This window comes from Ambystoma mexicanum, chromosome 4q (assembly GCF_040938575.1).
Source record: "Ambystoma mexicanum isolate Mex_15411 chromosome 4q, UKY_AmexF1_1, whole genome shotgun sequence".
Classification (NCBI taxonomy): Eukaryota; Metazoa; Chordata; class Amphibia; order Caudata; family Ambystomatidae; genus Ambystoma; species Ambystoma mexicanum.
Genome location: NC_090928.1, coordinates 1264640717 through 1264667963, shown reverse-complemented (window position 1 = coordinate 1264667963; position 27247 = coordinate 1264640717). Strand labels below are relative to the sequence as shown.

Genomic DNA, 27247 nt, shown 5'->3' with positions numbered 1-27247 from the left:
TCCATTCGTCCCCGGAACGCACACGAACCAGATTGTAGGCACCGCGGAGGTCTAATTTGGTAAAGACCGTGGCATGTGTGAGACGGTCCAAAAGGGGCGTGATTAGTGGAATGGGATAGCGGTCTTTCTTGGTGATCGCATTGAGTCTGCGGTAGTCCACACAAGGCCGTAAGTCACCGTCCTTCTTGGGGACAAAGAAAATAGGACTCGCCGCCGGGGATGTAGAAGGACGTTTCTGGCCCAGACGGAGGGACTTTTGAATGTACTCCTTGAGGGCTAAATCTTCAGTAGGAGACAAGGAGTAGATACGACCTGTGGGGATAGTGCTGTCCGGAACCAGATCTATCGGGCAGTCGTACGGGCGATGTGGCGGTAGGACTTCTGATGAGCCATGGTCGAACACTTCTAGATAGTCTTGGTATTGGGCTGGAATGATTGTGGAGACCAGTCCAACCGTGTGGTGTTCTGTGGAGGGGACAACGGGATCCTCTAGAGATAATTGAGCCATGACCCCCAATGCTTGAGCGGGTGTCTCAATAGTGGTGGTTGCGGTTAGACAGAAATGTTGACAGAGATCGGATTCGAAATGCACTGAACCCTCTTTCCAGTCAATTAAGGGGTTGTGCTCCCGTAGCCAAGGTATTCCCAATATTACACCGAACTGGGGCATTGAGATGAGATCGAAACTCAGGGTCTCCCTATGTATAGCCTGTATGGTCAAGAGCATCGGGGCGGTCTGCTGTTTGATTGGTCCGGAAACCAGAGCAGTCCCATCCACTGCCTGTACTGGTTCCGGCCGGGTTTTGGCTAGAAGAGGTAGGCTCAGGGTTTGGGCCAGTGTGATGTCCATATAATTACCTGTAGCCCCGGAATCTATGATGATCGTAGCTGGATGTGAGATGTCAGGTGTGGGTTGTAGAATGGCCTGCACATATATGGGTCTGATGCGGCCGAAAGCAAACACATGGTTCGAGGTATGACAAGGAGCGCTCAACCCGGTCCCCGAGTTTAGGGTCGAGCACTCCGAAAACCTGATGGTTTTAGCTTGGGGCAACGGGGACACTCCTTCACATAATGGCCAGGTAGACCACAATAATAGCAAGCATTGTCCACCCTCCTACGTTCCCTTTCTATGGGTGTGATCGGGCTCCTGATGCCCCCGATTTGCATGGGTTCGGAACTGGTGTTTGAGGGGGCCGAGGTGGAAGGAGTTGGAGCAGTGGTGTGCAGGAAACCGGCCTCAACCCTACGTTCAGAACGTCTGGCGTCCAATTGCAGAGTTAAATCGACTAGATCATGGTAAGAGGTCGGTAAGGAGGGAACAACCGCAAGGGCATCCTTCATGGCGTTATTTAAGCCGCGATAATACACAACGGCTTTTTTAGATTCAGGCCAGGAAGTCTCGGCTGCAAGCTGATTGAACTTAGTAATGTATTCGATCAAAGACTCCCTACCCTGCCCCAGGTCCAGGAGTTCCAGGTCTCGGGACTGGACTTTATGGCGTGTATCGAACACTCGGGACATCTCAGAGACCAACAAATCAAAGTCGTAAAGGGCTGGGTTGTAGTTTTCCAGGAGTGGATTGGCCCAGGCAGCAGCAGTGCCTGCTAAATGAGAAAGAGTAAAGGCTGCCTTAGAGGTGGAGTCTGGAAAAGCCATGGGTCTACTCAAAAAATGCAATTTGCATTGATTCAAGAAGGTTCTGAACTTGCCGGGATCCCCATGATACCTCTCAGGGGCAGCCAAAGGAAAAGGAGAGGGCAGTACTACAGGGATGGGGTTAGGAATGGGTGGAACGGGAGGTTGGACGGGCGGGGGGCCTGGTGGGTTATCCCCAAATTCAGCATCTGAGGGTAGGGGATGTCTAGCACTCTGGATGATGTCCAAGCGTTGGTGAATGGCTGTATTTGCTGCGGCCATGTCCGCACGTAACACGGTTATGGCCTGAACCATAGTGGTCAAGGGGTCATCCGCAGCTCCCTCCATAGCTACACGACAGGATGGCTTCACAGTCTGTTGTGTCTTGACTGTCGTGTAGCCGAAGAGTCCTCTGTCCACAAGTGCCGCACATAGAGAATCAAGGTCACTCTCTGTGCCGCCTTTGAGGCCACAGGTGGGAGATGTTCTTTCCGGAACTGCGGTACTCGTGGAACCCGAACCACAAAAGGTGTCTGTGGAGTGGCGGTTGTACCTATGGGGAAGGTTCTGAGACCCAGCAAGGTAGTTCTTTCAGTATGTAAGTATCCCAGCAAGGTTGCAAGTGCCAGGCTCACCTGATGCCAGAATCCGCACAAGAAGGGCGGAACGTAGTAGGAGTCCGTGAAGCAGTCCGTGGTCGTAACAATGATCCAAAAGCAAGTACCAAAGCCAAGGGTTATCCGTTGCCAGTCCGTGAAACAAATCCAAGGTCAAGATCCAAAAGGGGTGAAACAAAAGATATGTAGCGCCGTACAGGAATCCGAAGAAACAGCTGTGAAGCACCGAAGCACCGCAACAGAGCCGTTTAAATACTGGCGCTGCTATTTCCTCCCAGTCACATGACCCGCGAGCGCATCACGTGAGTGTAGTCCAGAAACACGTGAGCGAAAGGCGGCGGTCATGTGACGCGGAAGAAGTCGGTCTAGCAGCCGCCATGGAAGACCCCAAGGGGGCTAACGTCTCCGCGGGCAAGGAGCATGCCGACCCAAGCTTTGTGGCAGTCGGCGCCGTGGCAACTGGGGCGAAGAGAGAACCTGTGAGTCCCGGAACCGGGCAAGGAGGCGAGGGGTGTTCGGGGCACGGGGATGAGGTATGGGATCCCCAGAGGGAGTGGAATGCGTGACAGAAGGTGATGCCAACCTTGACATATGGCATGGGAGCTACATTGACCATGCCAAAGGACATCTGGCGGAAACTAGAGAGCCACATCTGGAAAACGGTCCTAGGACTGCCCAATGCTACCTCAATGGCACTTATCAGAAGAGACTTGGGTCTACTTTCGCTAGAAGCGACAGTGGGGCTAAACGCTATGCAACTCTGGAGGAACACTCTTGTACAAGACAGCTTGCCTATCTATAAGATGCTCGCTGACGAAATGACATACCGTCACCTGGATATCTTAAATAAATGGACAGACAACCTACAAGAGTGAAATCAAAATTGGAAGCCCAGGATTGGATAGAAACCTTGGAAAAAGCCCAGATGAACAAACTGACTAAAGAGCTCCCCCCAAATTTCAACAAATTAAAAGAACCAATGGGTTACTGTTACAGATTTCCAAACAAGCTACTCAGAAAACTGTTCATGAGGGCGCGCTTCAATCTCCTTCCGACACGTGAAATCCAAGCTCTCAGGAGACAAACTAATGAAAAGGCCTGTTGTCTGTGCAACCAACCAGACAAGCTAGAATCGATGAAACATCTTCTGATATACTGTCCGTATCTAAGAAAAGCAAGAGCCACATACCTGACTAGTCTGTGCACGGATCACTTGGGAATCTTAGAAGATGCAGACAAAACGTGGTGGAACAGGCTGATGTCAGGGGAGAAAACAAAATGGACTATAGCAACTGTAAAAATATTGGAAAGTGCATTTGAATTAATTTCCTCAAAAACCCCGATGATGACCGACTATGAGGTCCTTGATGTGCAGCATGGACATTAACCGTCCCCCGTCAGAGCTTCAATTGTCTGACTGTCGTACTTTCCATTTCATTGTGTGGCTCTTGTAAGATGTCCAGCATCATTTTTGTAAAAATTGCAAACGCAATTAGACACGAATAAAAAAATAAAAAAATTAAAATAAAAGGTACGCTCCTTTAAATCGCGGCCGTGGTGGACGGGTGCCTGGCTATCCGGTCTCCTAGTGCTTGGCACTGGCGATTCGGCCAAGGCAGGTCCTGGAAGGCGATTGGCGAACTGGTTGGCCCCACCAGCTCAAGGGAAGAAGGCTCTTGCAGGCGAAGATCTTCTCTTGTCGTTGGAGAAGGCGAAGATCTTCTCTTGTCGTTGGAGAAAAGTGGTGAGGATCTATAGCAGGGCTTCACGGGGGGTTCAGTCGTTGCAGATGTCTTTGGCTTCTCTCCTCTTCGGATTTCTTAGGTCCAGTGGCGACGTCTTGTCCTCCAGTCCTCAGAGCCCTGCTTTTATGCAGAAAAAAACCCCATTCATACAGCCTAGCTGTCACTCACACAGCGGGTGGCTATCCTGGCGGGATAGACCCCCCAGACTGTCAGGGTAGAGTGCGACTTGGGTTGCTTAGGCAACCCTGTCCAGGGTGCCTACTCCCCCTCTCACACATCTTGTCTACCCCAGACTCACTGGCGCCGAAAGGAGGGCTTCTGTCAAGAAGCCCGCCAAAAGGACGAACAAAGGATCCCCGACATGGGTTAGGATTACAGAGGAAGACGCGAGAAAGAAGTTTTAACAGAGATATGGCAAAAATACTCAACCGGAGAATAAATAATAATTACATAAACCAGGGATATGTTCGAGGCTACTATTTAAAAAAATAGCCTCGAACAATGGGAAAATCCCATAGGAAACTATTTGCGTTAAAACGAAAAGTGGTAGAACCGCTGCCACCAGCCACACTCTGATAAAAGGGGGACGAGACATTGTCTCCTACAACACAGACACAGGGGAAACCTTATTAACCCCTCCAGTACTTCCATATAAGATGGTTTGTACTGGTTCTGTTCAATAGATTTGACTAGTAAAGTCAATGGTAACTTTACATGCCCTGGGAGACAGTAGTCAGTCCCAGGGTATGGAGTCTGTTTGGGGGTCACTATGACACCCCTGTGTTACTGCACTGAGGGTGCTGTGTAACACACATGTATAACAATGATACCTATGAGGGTGAGAAAAAAACCCATAGACCATAAGCACGAAAATAGTCTCAAACACACATCAACAATATGCCTAAGAGTGGGAAAAAAGAATCTCACTCTTAGCAGGAGAAAAAAATAAACCCCTCAAATCCAGCAAATCTGCTGGGGGACTCTATAGGTAAGGGAAATTAGCTTTTTAAGAGAATTCTCCCTAACACTCTAAGCAGGTGCAGGACAAGGTATTGGACCTGTCGTTTGATGGCAGGGAGTTTTTTCATTCCTCAACGGATGTGAAGCTGACCAAGATGAAGGATAGTACCCAGACCGCCAAGTCCTTTTCTGTCCTGGTAAAACCACCTTTTAGGACACAGAGACCGTTGTCACAATCCGGCCCTCCTCTGTTTTCTGGGATTTTCTAGTTGATACCCCTTTGGGGAATTCCCGCTGGAGGCAGCAACGGAGTCGGTTTTTCTCCCGCTCCTCAGCCTCCTCCTCAGGCTCAGGTGGTGCTGCCGCCGAAAAACCAGCTAAAGGAGGGTTCTCTGCGCTCACACAAGACCCCAGTGGGAGGACGCGTTGCATCTCATTGGGAGGCATGGCGGACTATCACCGAGGACCGGTACATCTTGTCAGTCGCTCGGGCGGGCTTCCCCTTACCCCTACCCCCTACCCCACGTATCAATCCTCCTTTCCAGCAGTCAGGTTCGCCCTCCATCAGGGCCAAGATTCAGAAATTACTGGAGCTCAGAGCAGTGGACCCGTGCCCCTAGGGGAAAGAGGGGAGGGCTTCTACTCCCGACTCTTTATGGTGCCCAAATCCAACCAGGCTGGCCTGCGCACCATTCTAGACCTTTCCCAGTTCAATCTTTTCCTACCCCAAGAGAAATTCAAGATGAACTCGCCTGGTCAGATGTCCTCTTTGCAGATGGGCGATTGGCTCAGCGTTGTGGACCTTCAGGATGTGTATATGTATATGCATATTCTGACCTGGAATCCACACCAGAGATACCTGCGTTTCTCTTTGGGAGAGGAGCACTTCCAGTTCCGAGTGCTTCCTTTTGCCCTCAGCTCAGCACAGCGTGTCTTTACTAAGATGATGTCAGTGATTGCTGCCCATCTTCGTCTGCAGGGTATTCATGTGTATCCGTATTTGGACGATTGGCTGTTACGCAGCCCTTGCCCGCTGAATGCCGTGTGCAATCTTCAGGCTGTCCTCCAGCTCCTGTTTCACCTTGGGCTGTCAGTGAACTGGCAGAAATCTTCCATGATGGTCTCTCAGGACTTGATTTTCCTGGGTTTCCGCTGGGACACTATCGACTGCAGATTTTACCTGACCCGGGGACAGAATGGTGGATCTGTTGGCCATGTGTCAGATGTTTGCGCAGTCGGAGAGCATGTCTCGGCCTAGTGGTTCCAGAGGCTTCTGGGCCTCATGGCCTCGTGTTTATTGGCTCTTCCTCTTGCCTGACTCAAGATGAGGCGGACTCAAATGGCTCTTTGGGGTTCTTGGCGTCAGGCTGTGGATCCGGCTGTGATATTGGTTCCGGCTTCCATGAGAGCGGACCTGCTGTGGTGGTCGTCTCTCAGCAACCTGTCGGTGGGTGCAGGGTTTCAAGACCCCACCCCGATGGTGACGGTCACGATGGACTCCTCCCTTCTGGGGTGGGGTGCAACGTTGGATTTTCTTCAGGTCTCTGACCTTTGGTCGCCCCAAGACAGGCTCCTTCACATAACTCATCTGGAGCTTCTGGCGATATTCCTAGCCCTCAAGGCATTCAGGTCAGTCATTGCCAACAGTGTGGACCGTATCCGCACAAACAATGTGGTGTCAATGTTTTACATCAACTAGCAGGGGGGCAACAAGTCTCCTCCTCTTGTGGACCTGGCCATCCAGATTTGGGAGTGGGCGGTCGTCATGGTGTCTGGCTGGTAGCAGTACATATCCCGGGCCAGCTGAACGTCACAGCAGATGCCCTCAGCCGGTTCACAATGGTCAGCTATGAGTGGGAATTGAAGGTGGAGATCCTCTCATGGATAATTCCTGTGTTGGGGCACTCCGGAAGTGGACCTCTTTGCAACATCGGCAAACAAGAAACTGCCTCTGTATGCCTCCAGAAATGGTCTGGGAGCCTCCTCTCTGGGGAATGCTCTCGAGATTCCTTGGCACAACATGAGGGCCTATGCTTTCCTGCCTCTGCCTCTGATTCATCGGATGATTTGCGAGCTGAGGAACACAGTAAACTGTTCTCTTAGGCTCATAGCCCTGTGGTGGCCGGCCAGGTTCTGGTTCTCAGAACTTGAACACCTATCGGCGTGTGCACCGATCAGGCTACCGGTGAGTCCCGATCTGCTTCACCAGAGGGATTGTCAGCTGTGGCACCCCTCCCCACAATTGTTCAGCTTGGCGGCATGGTGCCTGAGTTCAGATCTTTAGAGCATCTCAACCTGTCTGCTGATAACATGCAAATAATTCAGGCAGCCAAGAAACTTTCAACGAGGTCTCAATATAAGAGCAAATGGCTTCGGTTCTGTCACTGGCGCTTAGCCAAACAGCTGGACACCAGGGTGGCTATGATTGACACAGTGCTGTCCTTCGTGTCTCACCTAGCAGAATCGGGCATTCATGTTCTGTAATGCAGAACTTATCTTTCGGCGGTAGCCGCCAACTTTTCCCGGACCAGAGCTCTTATTCACTGTCAAATCCAGTGATTAGGAGACACTTTGCGGGTTTGACGCGTCTTTATCCTCCGGTTCACAAGCCACACCTGACGTGGGATCTGAATGTGGTCCTTACAGTGTTGTGCCATAAACCGTTCGAGCCAATGGCCACGGTGGACTTTAAGCACCTTTCGTGGAAGGTGTCTTTTTTGGTTGCCATTTCTTCAGCAAGGCGTGTGAGTGAGCTCCAAGCTCTGTCAGTGGAGCATCCCTTCTTGGTTTTCCACAAAGATAAGATGGTCCTACGGACAAATCCTTCTTTCCTTCCAAAGATGGTCTCTGATTTCCATCTGAATCAGTCAATCTCCCTGCCGGTCTTCTTTCCCAACCCAGCTTCAGAAGCGGAAAGAGTTCTGCATTGTTTGGATGTTAGAAGGGCTCTTAGGTTCTATCTGGACAGAACATCTGAATTTAGGACCTCTTCTCAACTGTTGGTGACTTTTGGTAATCCACAAGGTAGACAGGCCTCTAAGGCGACTATCTCCAGATGGATCGCTGCCTGTATTACGGAGTCTTACACTGTCCAAGGTCTGCAGCCTCCTAAAGGAATTCATGCACACTTGGTGCGGGGCAAGGCAGCGCAGTTGCTTTTCAGAAATATGTCCCTTGGGAGACCATCGCAAAAGCGGCTACATGGGCCTCCCCATCGGCTTTTTGTAAACATTGTCTAGACCTGAGCTCCAGATCTGACCCTCAGTTTGGCCAGGCTGTGCTGAAGAGTCTTTTTCAATAAGGAGTTTTCCATTCACCCGTAGTTCCTGTGAGGAGTGCTTGGGAATCTCCCATAAGTATGGAGGAAAGGGGACGGGACGTAGGAGTATAACCAGGTTACTCACCGTAGTGACCACCTTACTTCTAGTCCATAGTCCCCTTTCCTCCATACGCCCGCCCGCCGTCCCCTCTAATAAGGTTCCTCTACTATTGCTTAAAGGTCTCTGACCTGGCGATAGAAAAGGACTGATGGGAGATGCGCGGGGCGGAGCTAAAATGGGCGGGGCTATGGCCACGCACGGTACCCCGCATAAAAGAGAGGAAGGACTAACATTTTTGCAAAGTTTTTATGCTTTTACAAAGTGCTCAGCTCCCGTCCCACAGGACAGAGGAATGTCCCATAAGTATTGAGGAAAGGGGACTATGGACTAGGAGTAAGGTGGTCACTACGGTGATTAACCCGGTTAATCCAGCACGGCATTTGGCTACTGGCGGTACACATTCTGGGGCAATTCAACGTGACTGCAGACTCACTCAGCCAACAAACAGCGGCCAGCTACGAGTGGAAACTGAATACAGAGGTCCTCTCCACAATCTTTCGCTAATGGGGCACTCCAGAAGTGGACCTCTTTGCGACTTCTACAAACAGGAAACTTCCTCTTTTTGCATACAGGAACGGTCTCGGGGTCTCCTCTCTAGGGGACGCTGTCGAAATTCCGTGGCACAACATGAAGGACTATTCCTTCCCGCCTCTTCCTCTGATTCATCGGTCACTTTGCAAGCTCAGGATTACATCGAATTGCACTCTCCTGTTCATAGCTCCTTGGTGGCTATCCAGATTCTGGTTCTCGGAACATCAGCATCTGTCGATTTGTCATCCGATCAGACTGCCGTTTGATTCCCAACCTGCTTCACCAGTGCGATCAGCAGATGTGGCACCCCTCCCCACAATCATTTAGCTTGGCGGCCTGGTGCCTGAATTAAAAACCTTAGCACGGTTTAACTTGTCCGAGGACACTATGCGCTTTATCCAAGTGGCCAGGAAACCCTCTGCGAGGTCCCAGTATAGGGGCAAGAGGCTCTGGTTTTGCCACTAGTGTTTTGCCAAGCAGCTGATCACCAGACATGCTACGATTGACACTGTTCTCTCATTCATATCTCATCTGGCAGCTTTGGGCATTCATGTATTGTAGGACCTACTTGTCGGCTATTGCTGACTACCGGTCCACTGACAACTGTTCCTTTTCTCTGTTGAACCCAGTCATTCAGAGGCATTTCGCAGGTCTATTGCATCTTTTTCCACCTGTATGCAATCCCCATCCAAAGTGGGATTTGAATGTGGTCCTCAACGCCTTATGCCATAAACCATTTGAACCCATGGCTACTGCGGATCTAAAGTACCTTTTATGGAAGGTTGCATTTCTGATTGTAGTAACTTCAGCAAGGCGAGTAAGCGAGCTTCAAGTTTTGTCTGTGGAACATCCATTCCTCACCTTCCATAAGGACAAGGTTTTACTCCGCACTCATCCTTCTTTCCTTCCGAAACTAGTGACGGATTTTCATTTTAATCAATCTATATCATTACCTGTCTTTTTTCCGAACCCGGCCTCAGATGCCGAGAGAGTATTACACAATTTAGATGTCAGACGAGCTCTGAAGTTCTATCTGGACAGAACTGAACTCAGGGGCTACTCCCAACTCTTTGTTACGTTCGGAGACCCGAAAAGGAAATCCCCTTCAAAACCTACTATCTCCCGATGGATTGCCTCCTGTATCTCAGAGGCGTACACCATTCAGGCCCTTCAACCTCCAGAGGCCATTCATGCCCATCTTGTACGTGGCAAACCGGCTGCTGTTGCCTTCCAGAAATATGTTCCCTGGGAAACCATTGCCAAAGCAGCTAAGTGGGCCTCCCCAACATCTTTTTGTAAGCATTACTGCTTGGGCCTGAGCTCCAGGGCTGATGCTCAATTCGACCAGGCTGTTTTTAAAAGCCTTTTTCAGTACGGAGTTTCCATCCACCCGTATTGCCTGTGAGGAGTGCTTGGGAATCTCCCACAAGTATGGAGGAAAGGGGACGGGACGTAGGAGTAGAACAAAGTTACTCACCGTAGTGACTACCTTACTCCTAGTCCATAGTCCCCTTTCCTCCGTACGCCCGCTCGCCATCCCCTCTAATAAGTATCCTCTATTATTGCTAAAATGGTCATAGACCTGGCGATAGAAAAGGACTGAAGGACGATGCGCGGGCTGAGCTCAGGAAGGCGAGGTTACGCTACCTGCGGTACCCTGCGTAAAAAAGAGAAGAAGGACAAAACATTTTTTTTATGCTTTTGGGATAAAAGTGCTCCGGTCCCGTCCCAAAGGATGGAAGTCCCCACAAGTATGGAGGACAGGGGACTATGGACTAGGAGTAAGGTAGTCACTACGGTGAGTAACTTTGTTATTCCCAAGAAGGACGGAGGATTGAGACCCATCTTGGACTTAAGAAACATGAACAAGTTCCTCAGGGAGGACAAGTTCAAGATGGTTTCCCTTTCTCATATCCTTCAGGCTCTCCAACTCGACTGGTTGGTATCATTGGACCTTCAGGATGCTTACTTTGATGTGCCAATTAATCTCAAGCACAGAAAGTAGCTGAGGTTCGCGATTGACAGTTCTCATTTTCAATTTCGAGTTCTGCCATTCGGGCTGACCTCCGCCCTGGCAGTTTTCACCAAGTTAATGGCGGCAGTGGCAGCGAGTCTCAGGAGAGGGGGGGATTCACCTCTACCCCTACTTAGACAATTGGCTGATCAGGGCTCATTCACCCGAACAAGCCCAGGAATATCTCAGTATCACCTGCCACTCCCTTCACAAACTGAGCTTCTCCCTCAAGTACAAGAAGTCTATATGATACCATTCCAAAGACTCAAATTCATTGGAGCAGATACTTCCTCAGGCAAAGCCTCGCCTCCCGAGGTGAGATCTCAACACATTCAGCAGATGGTAACAACATTCCAAAATGCCCAGCATCTTCCGGCCTTCGATTTTCTGAGATTGCTCGGTCTCATGGCATCCTGCATTTTTCTGGTGCCAGAGGCCCCATTGAGAATGAGATCCCTTCAGTGGTCTCTCAGGACTCAGTAGTCCTAATTCTCAGGGAATATTTCAGACCATCTGCAAGTTCCGAACAGGGTTGCTCAGGACCTTCTATGGTGAGCTTGCAAAGACAACATTCTCAAGGGAGAATCTTTTTGACAACCGTGGCCGGAGATAACGGTTGTGACGGATGCCTCACTCACGGGGTGGGGAGCCCACACCAACGAACTGACAATCAGCGGTCGTTGTTCTCCATCAGAGTCCAAACTACGCATCAACCTTTTGGAGCTGAGGGCAATCAGACTAGCGCTGAATGCCTTCCTGCCCTCTGTGCGGGAATGAATGTCCTGATAATGATGGACAACACAGTGGCCATGTTCTTCCTCAACAAGATAGGACGTGTAGGGTCACTACCACTGTGCAGACAGGCAATGCAGCTCTGGTTCTGGGCAATACAAGAAGGAATCTCTCTATCGGAAGTTCACCTAGTCGTAGAGCAGAACACAGCAGCAGACACTCTGAGTAGGCAGAGCACAATCTCCCATGAGTGGGAACTAGCTCAGGAAGTCCTTCAAGAGATCTTCACGCTTTGGGGAACCCCGCAAGTAGATCTGTTCACGACTGGTCTCAACCGGAAGTGCGAACAGTATTGCTCCAGGGAATTTTCCCCAAGAAGAGCTCTAGGAGACGCATTTGTGGTGGACTGGGAGTTTCCACTCTTGAATGCGTTTCCTCCAGTCCCCGTCATTCCTCATGTGATCAGGAGGTTGAGAAAGTTCGGGAAATCCATGATCCTTCTTGCCCCGGGTTGGGCCAGGAGGACATGGGACCCGTCCCTTCTGGACTTGTCCATCTGCCCTCCAATACGTCTTCCACAAAGAGAGGAACTTCTCTCGCAAGAGGAAGGTCGGGTTCTCCATCTAGAGGTCAAGACCCTCAGCCTTCATGAATGGTTTCTGAAAGGCTGCGATACAAGGATTGGGACCTCCCAGATGACGTAATGGAGATTTCGCTTTCGGCCAGAAGGCCAACAACTAAATCATTGTACCATTTGCCATTGGAACAAGTTCAGCAACTGGTGCAAATATAAGAATGTGGATCATATCCAATGTGACACACCTATGGTGCTCTCCTTTCTATTACACTTAGCCAATATGGGGCTCCAGATTGGAACCATAAAGTGATACATGGCAGCACATTCCATTTTTAAACACTCCTCAGAAGAGGATTCCTATTTTAAAATCCCCTTGATTGTAAAATTTGTAAAGGGACTTGCTTATGAATACCCGCCAGTTCCATTTAATGTACCTGTTTGGGACCTAAACCTTGTATTAACATTCTTGACATATATCCCATTTGAGCCTTTACATTCATGCCCTTTAAGGCTCTTGACATTGAAAACGGTCTTACTTATCGCAATAACATCAGCCCGCAGTGTAAGTGAGTTGCAGGCTCTTTCTTGCAAGCCTCCTCATACTACTTTCTATAAAGATAAAGTCATCCTCAGGGTAAAACTATCTTGCAAGGTAGTCTCCAACTTACATTTGTCGCAAAAGATAACGTTGCCAACTTTCTATCCTCCTCCTCATTCAGGTAAAGAAGAGGAGAGATTGCATAGATTAGACCCGAAAAGGGCTCTAGGTTTTTACATTTCAAGAATGGCTACATTTCGCCTGGTTGATCAACTTTTTATTGGGTATACCAGCCCCAAATTGGGCCTGGTAGTCAACAAACAAACAATATCTAGATGGATTATCCTGCCCATTGGCGAATGTTATAGACTTGCGAGTAAGGACCCGTCGGAAGGCGTAAGGGATCATTCCACAAGGGGCATGGCAACCTCTGCAGCTCTTCAAAGGAGTGTCCCAATAAATTACATCTGTTCAGCAGCCACTTGGTCGTCCATTCATACATTTGTCAGACATGACTGCCTGGATTCTTCCTCCAGTCAGGGAGGACTTTTTGCTAAAGCCGTCCTCCATTCGGTCTATGATTAAATTGATTGATACTCCCATACTGTTAGGCAGAGTCCTGTGCAGTGCTCTTAGGGACCACTACACACAATTAAGACTACAAGTGGTAATACAAGTTCACCTTTGGTACAAGCCTGTACTACACTGTTAAAGTGGTAGCAGTAGCGGAGCAGCTAGACTTATCTCAAGAGTAAATGAGCAGTAGTAGAGATTACACAAAGGACCACAATTACTGTGACTCAAGCAAACACTGACTCAAGGTTTCAGGTGAAAAATATAAGTTCATTTATTTAAAACCATCTGTTCATAAAACACTTCACTTCTATAAATTCAAAACCACACGTAAAATACACCACACACAACCACTTCCACTTGTTCCAGCAATTCAATGTAAATACAGTAGGATTTGACAGACCGGTGTTGTGATACTAACGTGTACCCACAAATAGAAATGCTCACGAAGTTAAAACACACTTTGTACTTTGGAATTTCAAACAAGGGAAAAGGGGATAAAAATCACAGGAAATACTTTTGTCTAGGCAAGGGAATTGGAGGACTTGTTCAAAGATACAGATTAAAGTCAATAGGTCTACGCCATTGTCTATGGAGCAGATGCTTAGTTGCCGAGGATCACACGTTGAACAGTTCGAGATTCGAGATGCCAAGAGTACTTAGATATTGTCAGATGGAAGGAAAAGTTATAAGAGGGAGGGAAGAAAGTATAAATCTTTGTGGAGGAAAAGGGTTCACCCCGATTCCGGATGGTCAGTCGGAGAGAACGACCAAATGTGCACAGTACCTTATTTTGCTGGAGAAAAGCTGGTGCCACGGCAGTTATTCCTGGTAGTTCCTGCAGACTCACGGTTTGTGGGGACAAGAAGGAGGACGTCTGGAGCGATCTGCGCTACCCAGGGATGAGGCCAGCAGCAGCGAAAAAGACAACAATGAATAAAAGGTGCGCTCCTTTAAATCAGGAGAGGGCTCTTCTGATGGCTATCCAGACCACTACGGCACAGCAGTGATTTCGACCCAGGAAAGGATGCTCTGACTGAATAAAGGGTGAGCTGGTTGATCCCACCAGGCTCAAGGGAAGAAGACTCCGGACTGGATCTTCTCTTGTCGTTGAAGGGTAGATAGCTCAGGACTGCAGCAGGGCTTCACCGGGATCCGGGGTTGCAGCAGCCGTCTTCTTCTCCGCTTCTCTTCAGTTCCTTGCAGTTCCAGTGGCGACTCTGACTTCTAGCCCAAGAGTCCTGCCTTTTATGCCAACATCCCCTGTTCACACAGCCTGGCTGTCAATCACTCGGCAGGGGGGTTGTCCAGTCCGGACAACCACCTCAGCCAATCAACACAAAGTGCGACTTGGGTCTCCAAGGAGACCCTGTGCAGGGGGTGACTGCACCCCTCCCTCAAATTCAGCCCACCTAGACACCCAGATGCCAAAGGAGGGCTTCTGTTCAGAAGCCCGCCAAAGGTCGGCGAACAAAGGAGGCAAACCTGGTTTGCCGCGCAAAGAAAGACCCAAGAAGGATGTTAACAAAAAGAAATGGCGATTAAACCCAACCGGAGCCGAAATAAAAAGTATTTTGGCAAGCGGGTTTAAAGTTCGAGGCTACTAAAATAGCCTAAAACGTTACCACGTTATACAATACAACGCGGTAGGAAAATTAGGGTAGGTACCACTGCCACCAGCCAAGTCTTAATGTGAAGGGAGCGAAACAATGCTCCAAGAGGCACAGATAAAAAGGGCTAAAAATTAACCCTTTCCAATACTCCATATAAGATGGGGTGTACTGGACCCGTGTTTAAAAGTGACTATGTAAAGTTAATGGCAACTTTACCCTTTTCTGGGGGACAGTAGTCCGCCCCAGAAAATGGAGTCGGTGGGAAGTCTAAGAGACAACCCTGTGTTACTGCACTGAAGGTGCTGTGTAACACACAAAAGGAGTGGGGCTACTGAAGTGGTGTACTCCAAAGTCCACAATCACAAAAACAGTCAAAGTACACATGGCAAAACACAGGTAAGAGTGGGGGAAAAGCTCACACTCTTACCAGGTGGAAAAAATAAACTCCAGAAATCCAGCAAAGCTGCTGAGGGACTCACTAGGTCAGGGAAATTAGCCATTGAATGAGAATTCTCCCTAACACATACTTACCCCTGGTAACGTTATTTCAATTGGATATTCTTCCCACGTATTCCTGAACGCCCCTCCCAGCCTACCCCGCCGTACAATTTACATGCATTACACTCTACGCTTTCTGAGAGCCTACGGTCTTGGGTACGCCTGGTTAATTTCTCTAAGAAGGGGAAAGGAAAAACAGAACTGAAGGCAATGGGCGCTGGATGCGCTGTTTATGCTTATGATGACATTGACGTTTGGCGGAGGCCCTCGATGGACATAGACGCGATGACACCGCATACAGCGCCCATTGTCGAGAACATTTTCAGAATCAGCAAAGCTGGTGAGATATAATATCATAAGATGAGGAAAACATGCTAGAAACATCGAATCGAAAGAACAATACCAGGGGTAAGTAACTTGTTCATCTGCATCGCTGGCTCCAGGTCTCAACATGACAATCTGGTTCTTCTTCTTTTCCCCCCTACTCTCTTCCTTTAGGACAAGTCTGGTTCTTTGCGGTTCAAGTTGAAATCCAAATACTCCGGACATGAGGGCACTTGAGCCAGTTTGCCTGTCAGAGCTGGGGCAGGGCCTTTATTCCACTATGATCACAATTCTAGTTAGTCAGCCACTTAATCTACTTTGGTGACATCTATGCATGTACGGACTGCTTTTCAGGGCTAGTTCCTAGCAGGGAGCTCTTGAAATGCTGGCCTCCCAGTATCACAGACTTACTCATCTCCTTGAGGGAAGTAGGGATGGTCTTAAGTCAACTTAAGCTAAATAAAAGTCCAGGCCCACATATGATTCTCTCCGATATGTTTCAACCCTTACCCAAACTGTGGTCAGCTCTTATTATAAGCGTCCTGGAAAAGGGCAATTATATTTCCAATTGTTGGGGATACGGATTGCACAGCTCACATGTTGCTGGTGCCCTATATACTATTTCTATAATTCTTTTAAACTATTTGGCAAAATCATCTTGAATAAGATCAAAGAATGGGTTGTCTAGAATAGTTGTGTATCTTTGATTCAAATGGGGTTCCAGGAAGACATGGATTCCTATCATGCTTTACATTTGCACTTAATGGCTGCAGAATCTGTTTATTAAAGGGAGTGGATATATGTGGCATGAATGGACCTGGCTGCTGTATTTAACTCCATTTATGGATCTTTATAGTGGTCAATGTTGCATGAGCCAGCACTCCCAGTTGACTTATTAAACATTTAAATTTGGTACAAAGTAAATAGTACTCTGACTGACCCCTGTTGACCATTTTCACTACTGAAATATCTAAGTGACACAAAACCAGATGTTCCTATTGTTAATGAAGTCCAGATTCCAATTTTGTCATACACTGATGATAGCGGTTTTCTGGCTAGAACCCCACAGATACTGCAGAAATGTTTTGATGCATACGTTGTGTATATGAAAGCAATGGGTGTAAGTGTTAACACTACGAAATCAGCAGTGATACATTTTCTGAGGGGTTTTAAAACTAGTAGGCCAATCTTTTACATTGACAAATGTGCATTACAGATAGTGATGAAATACGACTATCCTGGAGTTAATATTTTGCCTACGCTAGGTCGTATCCAACATGTTACGTAGCAGGCTTGCAGAATTCAACAAGCCATTGAAGGCATTTTTAACTTTACACTGAAATTTAAAGCTCACCCTGTTAAAATGATGTTAAAACATGTCAAGCTCAATCGAAACAGTGGGTTTATTTGGAGCTGATGTTTGGGGATTCTGCAAAGGGGATATGATTCATCGAGTGGAGAATAGGTGGTGCAAGAGATTTTTGGGTGTACCACATTCTACTTCTAATTAGGCTTGCCATCAGGAAATGGGGTTGCATTTTATTGATGACCATTGGAACCTAGAACCCAATTCTTAGTTTTGAAATTCTATTTCCAATAAGAAGGCAGTTTAAACTCAAATGTTTTTGAAGGATGCTGTAATGAGTGAAATGGTTATGGACATACCTTGGATTGCCTGTGTAACAAAAAGAGCTGCTCACGGTTAATTTAGCTTATGATTGAAATGAATTAGCTTTACAGATTCTCCTTCCCTGTATTATGCAACTAGACTAGTTGATTTGTTGCTCAAGCAAAAGTCTATACTAAGAGAACAGGTTGAGAATGTAAAAGTAGCTAATTGGTTTCATATTGGTACTACAAATCAGAATAGACTATGATATTACATGACATGCTCTCGCTGTTTTAAATATTGTGCTACTATGAGAAGAGCCTGTGCAATGCTTCAAAATTCAATTCATCAGCGAGATTCCTGAAAGGGAAGGACATGGATATATTTTGTACTTGCTGCCTAAATCAAGCCTAGACATTATTCACTTTTACTTGTTCTGCCCGTTCAAAGACATAAGCCTGCTTTATCTAAAACCCCTATTAAATTAAGTTAATATACAAGATTACAACTTTTGTGCTCCCTTAAGTGCTTCATCGGAAATGCTGTGCATGGTCTTTAAAACATAATGTTTACAGGGCAATCAGTACTCTGAGAGTTTTAATTAAGTAATTGTTTTTATAATCATGCAAAAGTGAAGGATAGGTTTGATGAAGTTTTAAGTTTTATAGTAGTATGAATGATGTTTTGTTTTTTATAGTAGCATAAATTCTTTGATTAATTGTTTTATTTGGAAGTCATGTATTATTGTGTTTAATTGTATGCCATATTTATTTGTACTGAACTTTAATGGACATTGTTCAGACCAAATAAAGATTATGTGACTGTTTACAGTTCCAAAAAGAACCCGGCAGGTCTGATAACTATTTTAGACTGTTCTGAGTCATTGCATCCCCAAACATTGTTGGGACCAATGATATTTTTGTTGTGCTACTTATCAGCAAACTCATCATTTTCCAGGGCTGGTATTATATAAACAAACCCCAGTACTATAATATGTAGCGAAAGTGCTGGATAGTTAGAGAAATAACTATTGTTTTACTAACAATGTTCTTTCCTTTCAGTATAATGACTGGATACCTTTTCGGGCCTGTCTACCCTTCCTTCCTCCGTCTATAGAAATTCAATATAACCAAGCCAGCACATATTATGCCATCTCTTGCTCATGATTGGTTTTGGGCAGGGGACCTAAAGGACTCTTCTTTTTTTTAAAAACTTTATTTATTAAAGTAGATTCACGTCGCAACAAAAAGGAAAAAGCATTGACAGCATAATACATGGGTTGATGCAGCAACCTTATGCATCACACTTTATCAGGCACTAATGAATTAAATTGAATTGAATTTTTATTTATATCGCGCTCGTACACAAGTGTTTCAGAGCGCGACAAGGCAAGGGAGGGGTACAAGGGAGAAACAAAATAAATGATCTTACTAGGCCCAGTGACAGTGAGAATGTGCAAGTGCATGGGAGAGGGAAAAGGGGAGAAGTGCAAGGAAGGGAGGCAGTGGAAAGTTCAGAGAAAACCAATAAATATTAGATAATAAATAAATAAATAGATAATAAATAACAAGAAGCAACACACAGTGGAAGTGCAGCCCACAGGTGGCAAGCGCTGGTTGAAGGCAACAGACAGGGTGAGTCTGTTAAGTGCAGAAAGAAAAAAGGTGGGGGGACTGTATGGTTACAGATAGGGGCCCCAATGCAAGGGATAGCCAGGAGGCGGTCCGGGTGGGTGGCACGGTGAGCAGGTACCTGGGCCCACAAATCAGAAGGTAGGCCATGTGCACAGTGCCAAGAGAGCAGATCAGCAGGGACCTATGGAAACCTTGTTACGGTTTTTACTTCCTGTATTGCAGACCAACATTTGTTCCTGACCAAAACATCAGTTCTTAACACTGTGTCAACATCCCCTAGAGCGGCAGGGGCTTTCGGCTGAACCGGCTGAGCGCTGTGCTAATAAATATGACACAAGAGGGTTCCATATGTACTTTGGTTTTGACCCGAGGCCGCACAATAGCATGTACTCCTTGTCAAGATCACTCAGCCTGATCAGACTGTCCATCCACATGTTGGTATATGGGGGTATCGGCTAGTCCACCGCAACAGTACACATTTCCTAGCCACAATCAAGCTCGTAGCTAGCAACATGCAGCACATTAGCTCGCAGGGAACTACACAATGTAGCATTGCCGTAAGAATATCGGTCACTCCCCTCCAATACTCCCCAGCTGCGTGCACGACCATAACATATGAGGCGTATCTGCGGACGTTGCCTGGCATCTCAGACAATCATCTGGTTCGAACCGGGGTTGGCGAGCGGGCGTCAGGTAAACTCTATGAAGAGGTTTAAGCTGTATCAGTTGTAAACCAGTGTTAAACGCCCCGCCATAGGATCTTGAACACAACAGTGCCCACTGTCAATCAGTAATTGCGCATCTTTCTCCCGCCTGCTCCTACATTTCAGTGGCTCTCTTGGGGGAATCTTGTTGGATCAACCCATAGATGGAGGAGACCAAGCGTCTAGCAGCTGCCGAATTAAGGAGATACTGAAGGAGTGAGAGGAATGGGGGCGGGTCGGGGAGTGAAGGGGACCATGCTTTAAACGCTGCTCTCATACATAAGTACTGGAGTCTCCTGTGCAGACCACCCCCCATTTTAGACACAAACACCTCATGAGACACAAACTTCCCTTCTGGGTATACGTCCGCCATGCTCTCTATCCCCTGCCCCTTCTACTCAAGCGCCAGCGCCCCATCACACGTTGGACCAAGGCACTCCATCCCCCAAAGATGGAGCCCCGGGACGAACAGAATGTCCAGTCCTAACCTCCACAGAACCCTGTTCCAAGCATACAAAGTACAGGCAACTGGATCAAACGTGCACCTATCGGACACTTTCCTTGATACCAGACCTCCCTGTAATGAGTATGGCCGCACAAAGTATTTCTCAATCCGCACCTGAGGGTACTGCGGGGAGCCCCGCATCCAGCATGAGGCAAAATGCAAATGCAGCCAAAAAATATAATTCCATATTTGACGCACATATACCACCCTGGTCCCACGTGAGAACAAGGGTTGTCCCGCTAATACGAGGGGGCTTGGGATGCCACGCCAGCTTCACCATCAGCTATCTCAAGTCATTAAAAAAGGGAACACCCGGAAACACTGGGATATTCTGAAACATGTACAATATTTTAGGAACCACCACCATCTTTGCTATCGCAACCCTCCCTAGTAAAGACAAGGGCAGCGAACACCACTTCTCAACCTTGTGCATCAAGACCTCCAGGTACGATAAATGATTATCCGCCAGACTGATGGTTTCTACTAACTTTCAGACCCAGATATTTAACAGTGGTCTACTCCCACCTAAACCCTCTCAAGTCCCCAGGTCTCACTGTCACCTCATTCGGGGGGAACAGAACGGACTTGGAGCAGTTAACCCAGAGGCCCGAATACCAGCCGAAGTCCTCAACCTCCTGTGCCAGGATATGCAGGTTCACCTCAGGGTCTTTAAAATATAATATTGTGTAATGTGCGTATAAGGACACAAATTCTCTCACCCCCATGGCCAGTCTGCGATTGATATGAAGCCTCCCCAACCCGGCCGTTAGGGGCTCTACAGCAAGGGCGAAAAGAAGCAGGGAAAGTGGGCATCCCTGATTTGTACCCCTCCCCATGGAGAACGACTCTGAATGCTTCCCAAACAATCCGATTCTGGCAGACGTAGCTCCAGGCAGAAAGAAAATCTCGGGAGACCCACGACTCTCCACATGTCGAACAAGTAGCCACACTCAACAGAGTTAAAGGTCTTTTCCATATCCAATAGAGCTGCTACGGCCTGTACCTTTGTGTCAATCTGGGCCAAAATAGAAAAAGTCTCTGAAAGTTCAACGAGGTCGACCCCCCGGGGATAAAGCCGGATTGATCTTTATGGATTAGGCCTGACACAAACGGAAGAAACCTGTCTGCCAGGACCTTGGCAAAGATCTTGGTATCCAGATTTAAAAGAGAAATCTGGCAGTATGATACACAGTCCAGGGGGACTTTACACTCCTTCAGCAATAGAATTACCACCTCCTCCTGCATAGAAGGGGGAAGTTGGCCCGACTCCATTGCCTCTTCCCACACGCCCACCATGTTCATAGCCACCACCGGCCTCATTTCCTTATAGAATTCCACTACTATATCGTCAGACCCAGGCGCCTTAGCCAAAGGGAGAACATGCATTGCTGCCATGATCTCCTCCTCTGTGATCGGCCTGCCCAGCATCAGGCACACCTCTGGGGCTACTTCGGACATTTTGGCTGTTTCCAGGTATTCATCCATTTCGCTCACCGGAACAGAATCTCTAGATGCATATATCCCTTCATTATACTGTGCAAATATGCCCTGGACCGCAGCAAAGTCCACCACTACCCTCCCATCCGATGTTAGAATTGCTGCAATGTCCTGGGCACCTTTTTCCTGGTGTAACATAGCCGCTACAAGACGCCCATGACAATCCACTTCCCCATACGATCTCCGTCACCGGACATGCCAAATATCTGACCTCCCTCTCAGCTAGGTCGTTAAAGCGGCCCAGTTTCGTTTTCAATTCAGCCCTTGCACCTGTGTCAACCAAACCCGCCAGGACAGCCTCGACCTGCTTAAGTTCCCCCTCCAGACTCGATAACTGTCTCCTTATTGTTTTTAACCTGCCTATCGCCAGGGAAATACATCTCCCACAGAGTACCACCTTGAAGGCCTCCCAGACTCAGGCCGTCGAACATACAGGACCCACATTTGCCTCAAAATATGAGGACATGACATTCGCCACCTCACTGTGGAACACTACATCCGCTACAGCTGACGCCTTGAACCTCCACTGAGGTCTGGGTGCCGATTCCCGCCCACAGGACCGGGGAATGATCTGATAACTTTCTTGGTAGTAGCACACAGCCTTTCATCATTCTTATCAGGTATGGGCTGGCCAACACATAGTCCAGCCTCGACGATGTACCATGGACAGTTGAGTAAAAAGAGAACACTTTCCCTTCCGGATGCAACACACGCCACACATCCACTAGGCCTAACGTCTGCATGCTCTTGCATACCTGGTCCGCTGCCTGAGAGATCTGGCGGACACTCCCTGTCGACCTGTCCAGCTGCGTTCTCAGCGTCACATTCAGATCACCTACCCAAACTATATTAGTGTGCATATACTTAAAGCAACTGGAGAGCAAGGATTAAAAAAAACCTGCATTGTCTACATTTGGCCCGTATATATTTACACATGTCACCAGAGAGTTAGCACAGCTCACAGAGACAATAACAAATCTTCATCTCGGGTCAATCACTTTATCCAGCAGCTGGAACCTGGAGACTTATGCAACAATGTCATGATCCCAGCAGAGTAATTTGAAAATGATGCATAGTATTTTTTGGAGCCCCAGGATCTAGCCACCCCTTCATTAGCCACTACAACCAAGTGAGTCTCCTGTAACACAATCACTTTAGCGCCGTGGCGCTCGGTATTGTACAAAATTACCTACTCGCAAATGTTCGACCCACAAAAGTCCAACCCCCAATTTTCCGCATATGTACATGTGGGCTGGTAAAGTAAATAAAAAATGTATAGGGGAAAAGTGGGGGTGCTGGTGGGGGGTCTCCGCCAACATATATATTTGCAGAAAATTGAAAAAAAAACAGACTTTTGGGAGTCAAACTTTTCAATTCGGTAAAATCACATAGATCTGGGGCACTCACAATAGTTGACAACCTTTCTGGTTTTACACGAGTTGTTCTGTCCCTGCACATTCCAGCTTATAATATTACATTCCGATATGCCTCCCAGTTTCTCTGAACGTGTGTGCTGCATCTCCGCACCATCAAAAGACGTGAATCAATTTTTGAAAACAAACACACCCCCAATACCCTCCCCACTGCCCCCTCCCCATACCTTTGTAACTCTCAAACACCCCCTACCCACACTGCTCATACCCCCGACAGTGACATAGCCCCCATCTACCTCTTTCTCCTCACCAACACCCAACTGGCAGACTTCTACCCGGGGGCACCGGACACAGCAACCTAGCCCACCGACTCTCATCAGCTCCTCCCCTTGGGGGAGAGGGCCCGCTTAAACACTATAAATAGCAACAGGACTATTTTGTTACTGTATTTATCTACTTACAAGCCCAAAAACCAGCATGCCCAGCAATGTAATCTCATGCTCAAGTCACCCATCAAAACTTTTTCTTCAAAAGCCAACTGGCGGGGATTCAGAAAATGCAACAACCTCTGCTGGGTTTATGAAAAAATTGTTTTGTTATTGTGGACAACTCTCAGTTTTGAGGGGTACAGCATTGCATACTGTATTTGATTTTCGCACAACATACGCTTGGCTGCCCAAAATGACAGCCTAGCTTTTTGCACTGACGGGGTGAATTCTTGAAAGAAGGATATCCTTGTCTCTTTGGAGTGCAGATCCCCCAGTTCATGAGCCCTGCGTAGTATTACATCCCAATTACGTTAGTTCAACTGCCTCATAATTAACTGGGTGAGGATTTTAGCCTGGCTGCGGGACCTGGCCTGATAGGCGGTGTGCTCTTTCTACAATTAATTGGGAAGAAAGCGGGAGATCCTGCGGCACCTCCTTGACAAATGAATTGTTCCATATTGCGTGTCTAACTGACTCCGGTATCCCCACCACCCTGACGTTGTTTTGTCTAGATCGTGCCTCCAAGTCTTCGTTCTTCTCCCGGATTTCCTTTACTTCCCTTTGCAGGCAGTGTATGGCCTATGTTACTTCCTTGCTAGTATCTTTCAGCACCCCCACTCTGTGTTCCGCTTCACGAAGATGGCCACTCTCCTTATCTATACTTTCTTGCATTCTGTCCATCTTGTACTCCATGCCGTCCAATTTCGTGTTCACTGCCGCAAAGCCACTGTTAATTTCCGCTAGAACCAGACTGAGCTCAGATGGCTGACTGTTCTCACCTGACTGCTGTTACATGTCTCTGGCGTCCCTCCAACACCATCGTCCCCTGGCCTAGGAGAGGCCATGGTGCCCTTATGTAGCACTAGGACTTCCCTCTGTGTAAATTGCAGGCGGCCCTGCTTTTTATTCCCCTTCGCCATACGGCGTAACAACGGAGCCCACTCCGGCCAGAGCTTTCCGGTGACACACCTTCCGCTTCGGGGAGTAATGCTCGAAAACTATACTGCCCCCAAGAGCTTAGTTGGGGGGCACCGCCGACCACCTTCCTTTATGCCACCAGAGGCTATAGCACCTGCACCCATGCTCTCTGCAGTTGCTTGCACTCCGCCCAGGCTACGCTACGACCAATGCCATCAGGAGGGTGCCCGGATCACCAGTTGGTGCAATGTTCCTCCTACCACCATGATGAGGCTTCACCACCACTGGACTCCAGCTCAGGAACACCCCCAGCGGACCTCAGGGCCATATCCCAGCGCCCCCCGGTCCCCAAGATAGATCCCCAGAGCAGTGCAGGCGCCCACCTGCATGCTCCACCTCCAGCTCCCTCCGCAGCACTGTAGCGGTCCAGGGCCTGCGCCCAACCCTGCCCAGCAGCTTCAAATCAGAGTCACTACTAGTAAAACATCGGTGTTGGGGAATGGATCAATTTCCAAGAAGCACCGAGCCGCTACTTGGTTCTTTTGAGCAGAATGTCTTTATCTTGACTGACTAAATTGTGTGGCAGCTTCTATTGCAAGAGTGGAAGCAACACACAGTAAATAGTGGGGGCAACAGAGGCTGCCTGCTGGCACCAAATTTCTAATACCGACGAGCTATGCATCCTTTCATGCGGCATGTGTCCCATGCAAATGAAGTACGCCATGATGAATTGGACCTCACCGACACCGCCATCATCAGCCTGTATATAGGATGATCAGGAAAGCATCAAGAATTAATGGGTGAGTTTTTAGTGTCTTATATACTTTCTTGGCCATGTATCTGTAAGTTATGATTTGCAGCCGGTCTGCTCTCCATCGGCTCCATGGCACTCCCTCCTCACCAGCCAGCTGCCATCTCAGCGGCTGCAGCACACTGCAGCAGTACACCTCCTCAGCTGCTGCCAATGCATTTCCAGCCTTGCCCGCCCTCACTCGCTGGGGCGGCGGATACCGTCTCACACCACAAACAAATACGTGGGTGGAGCCTGTCAACGGAATATCCTTGTTGCCGCACCGCTGCAGCAGGTCTTCCGCTGGCAAGGTCTCCCCAGCTGCCAGGAGCGCGCGCCAACCTTCTAGCTCCTCCTCCCGCAGCCCCGGGCCTTTGCACACCAACTTTGAATACCGACTGCCGAGGAGCTGTCTGCACTGAGTCTATTCAGAAATAGGTTGTACAACCTGGAAACCATGTGGCCCTCTTCTGACACGTTGTACATAGTATCAAGCACCGGATCAGCATCAATGTTTGCAGAAATATGGCCATCTCCCTTCTATCCTCCTGACAAGGCCCAAATACAACAGGAACTGACCGCTATGCATGCCGAAGTCCCTGGTCAACGTCGGGAAGTCCAAAATGTTCCCATCTTGCAGTAGATTCCCCCATCCTCCTGATGGTTATCCTCACAATGCCTTCTGAACTGTTTGATTATATCCACTTAGGGAGTAAGGGTCAAAAGTCCCCATGATTCTCCAAACCCTACGTCACAATTCCCGGCCAAGTGCAAAGAGCTGAAAGGGGTGCAGGAGCTGAAAGCCCCCCGCACCCACAACACGTCTCCACCCCACAGGAAGTCTCAAGCTAGCAAATCCAGCGATCCAAAGAACCACCTAGGTATATTATAAAGTATATTGATGAAATGATATAAGGGGCTCGGGAGCACAACCATTTTTAATAAAGCAGCCCTACCAGCCATCGCCAGGGACAGCCTCTTACAAAACTACATAGAATTGACAATGTTGTCTAAAGCCCTTTCCGTGTTATGCTTATACTAGGAAGCAGGATCATGCCACACGTTAACACCTAGATATTGGAGGGTAACGTTCTTCCAATTCAGTCCCAAATCAGGCAGTTATTCTAAAGTCAGACCTCAGAGTTCGCAAGCGGAAATAAACAGGACTTTTAACGGCTGACACTAATACCAGAAAGCTCAGAAAAGCAATTAATCATGTCTAGCATATACTGTAAGTTGGTATCGGGTTGATTAATATAACAGCATGTCATATTCGTACAAAGAGACCAGGTCCCCCACCTCGTCTATCACAATACCTGCTTCTGCATAGTCTGTTCTAAGGAAAGCAGCCAACAGTTCCAAAGCAAGAATAAACATCAGGGACAGCAGGCATCCCTTCTTAGTGCCTTTGTATATCTCCCACGCCCTAGAGATCTGTTTCCCGGTCCCTACTCTGGCCGTGGGTGCAGTATAAAGTAGCTTGACCCACCTTAAGAAGGCAGCCCCAATGCCGAAATAACTCAGTCTCTAGCAGCCAGTCCCACCTGACCGAATCAAATGCCTTGATTGCATCCAAGGAGGCCACTGCACAGTCCACCCACAGGCGGTTTGTGCTGTTTAGCACATGATGCAGTCCCCTTAAAATCCACATAGAACTCCGTCCCTGGACGTACCCAGTCTGATCAGTATGTGCTAGGGCTCCTATTACCTTCTTTAGTCTGTTTGCCAACACGGCTATGGGGATCTTGCCGTCCTGATTGACCATGGAGAGGGGTCTATAGGAACCACAATATAGCAGGGATTTACCAGGTTTGAGGATGGGCCCTATGATGGTCTCCCTCAGCCTGTAGGGCAACACTCCCATCTCACAAGCCTCTTCTAACATCTCATGGAATTTGGGTGCTAGTACGCCCAACCCCGGGGTCTTGGCAGTTGGTAGAGCCGATATTACAGTGCGAATTTCATCTAGGGTGAGCGGGACATCCAGCA

General features: G+C 48.1%; 1 protein-coding gene across 3 annotated transcripts in view; it reads left to right on the top strand.

The window, feature by feature from the left end:
* TTBK1 (tau tubulin kinase 1) overlaps positions 1–27247 on the top strand; it is a 1457642-nt gene that overhangs the window by 626775 nt on the left and 803620 nt on the right. The window lies entirely within an intron of this gene.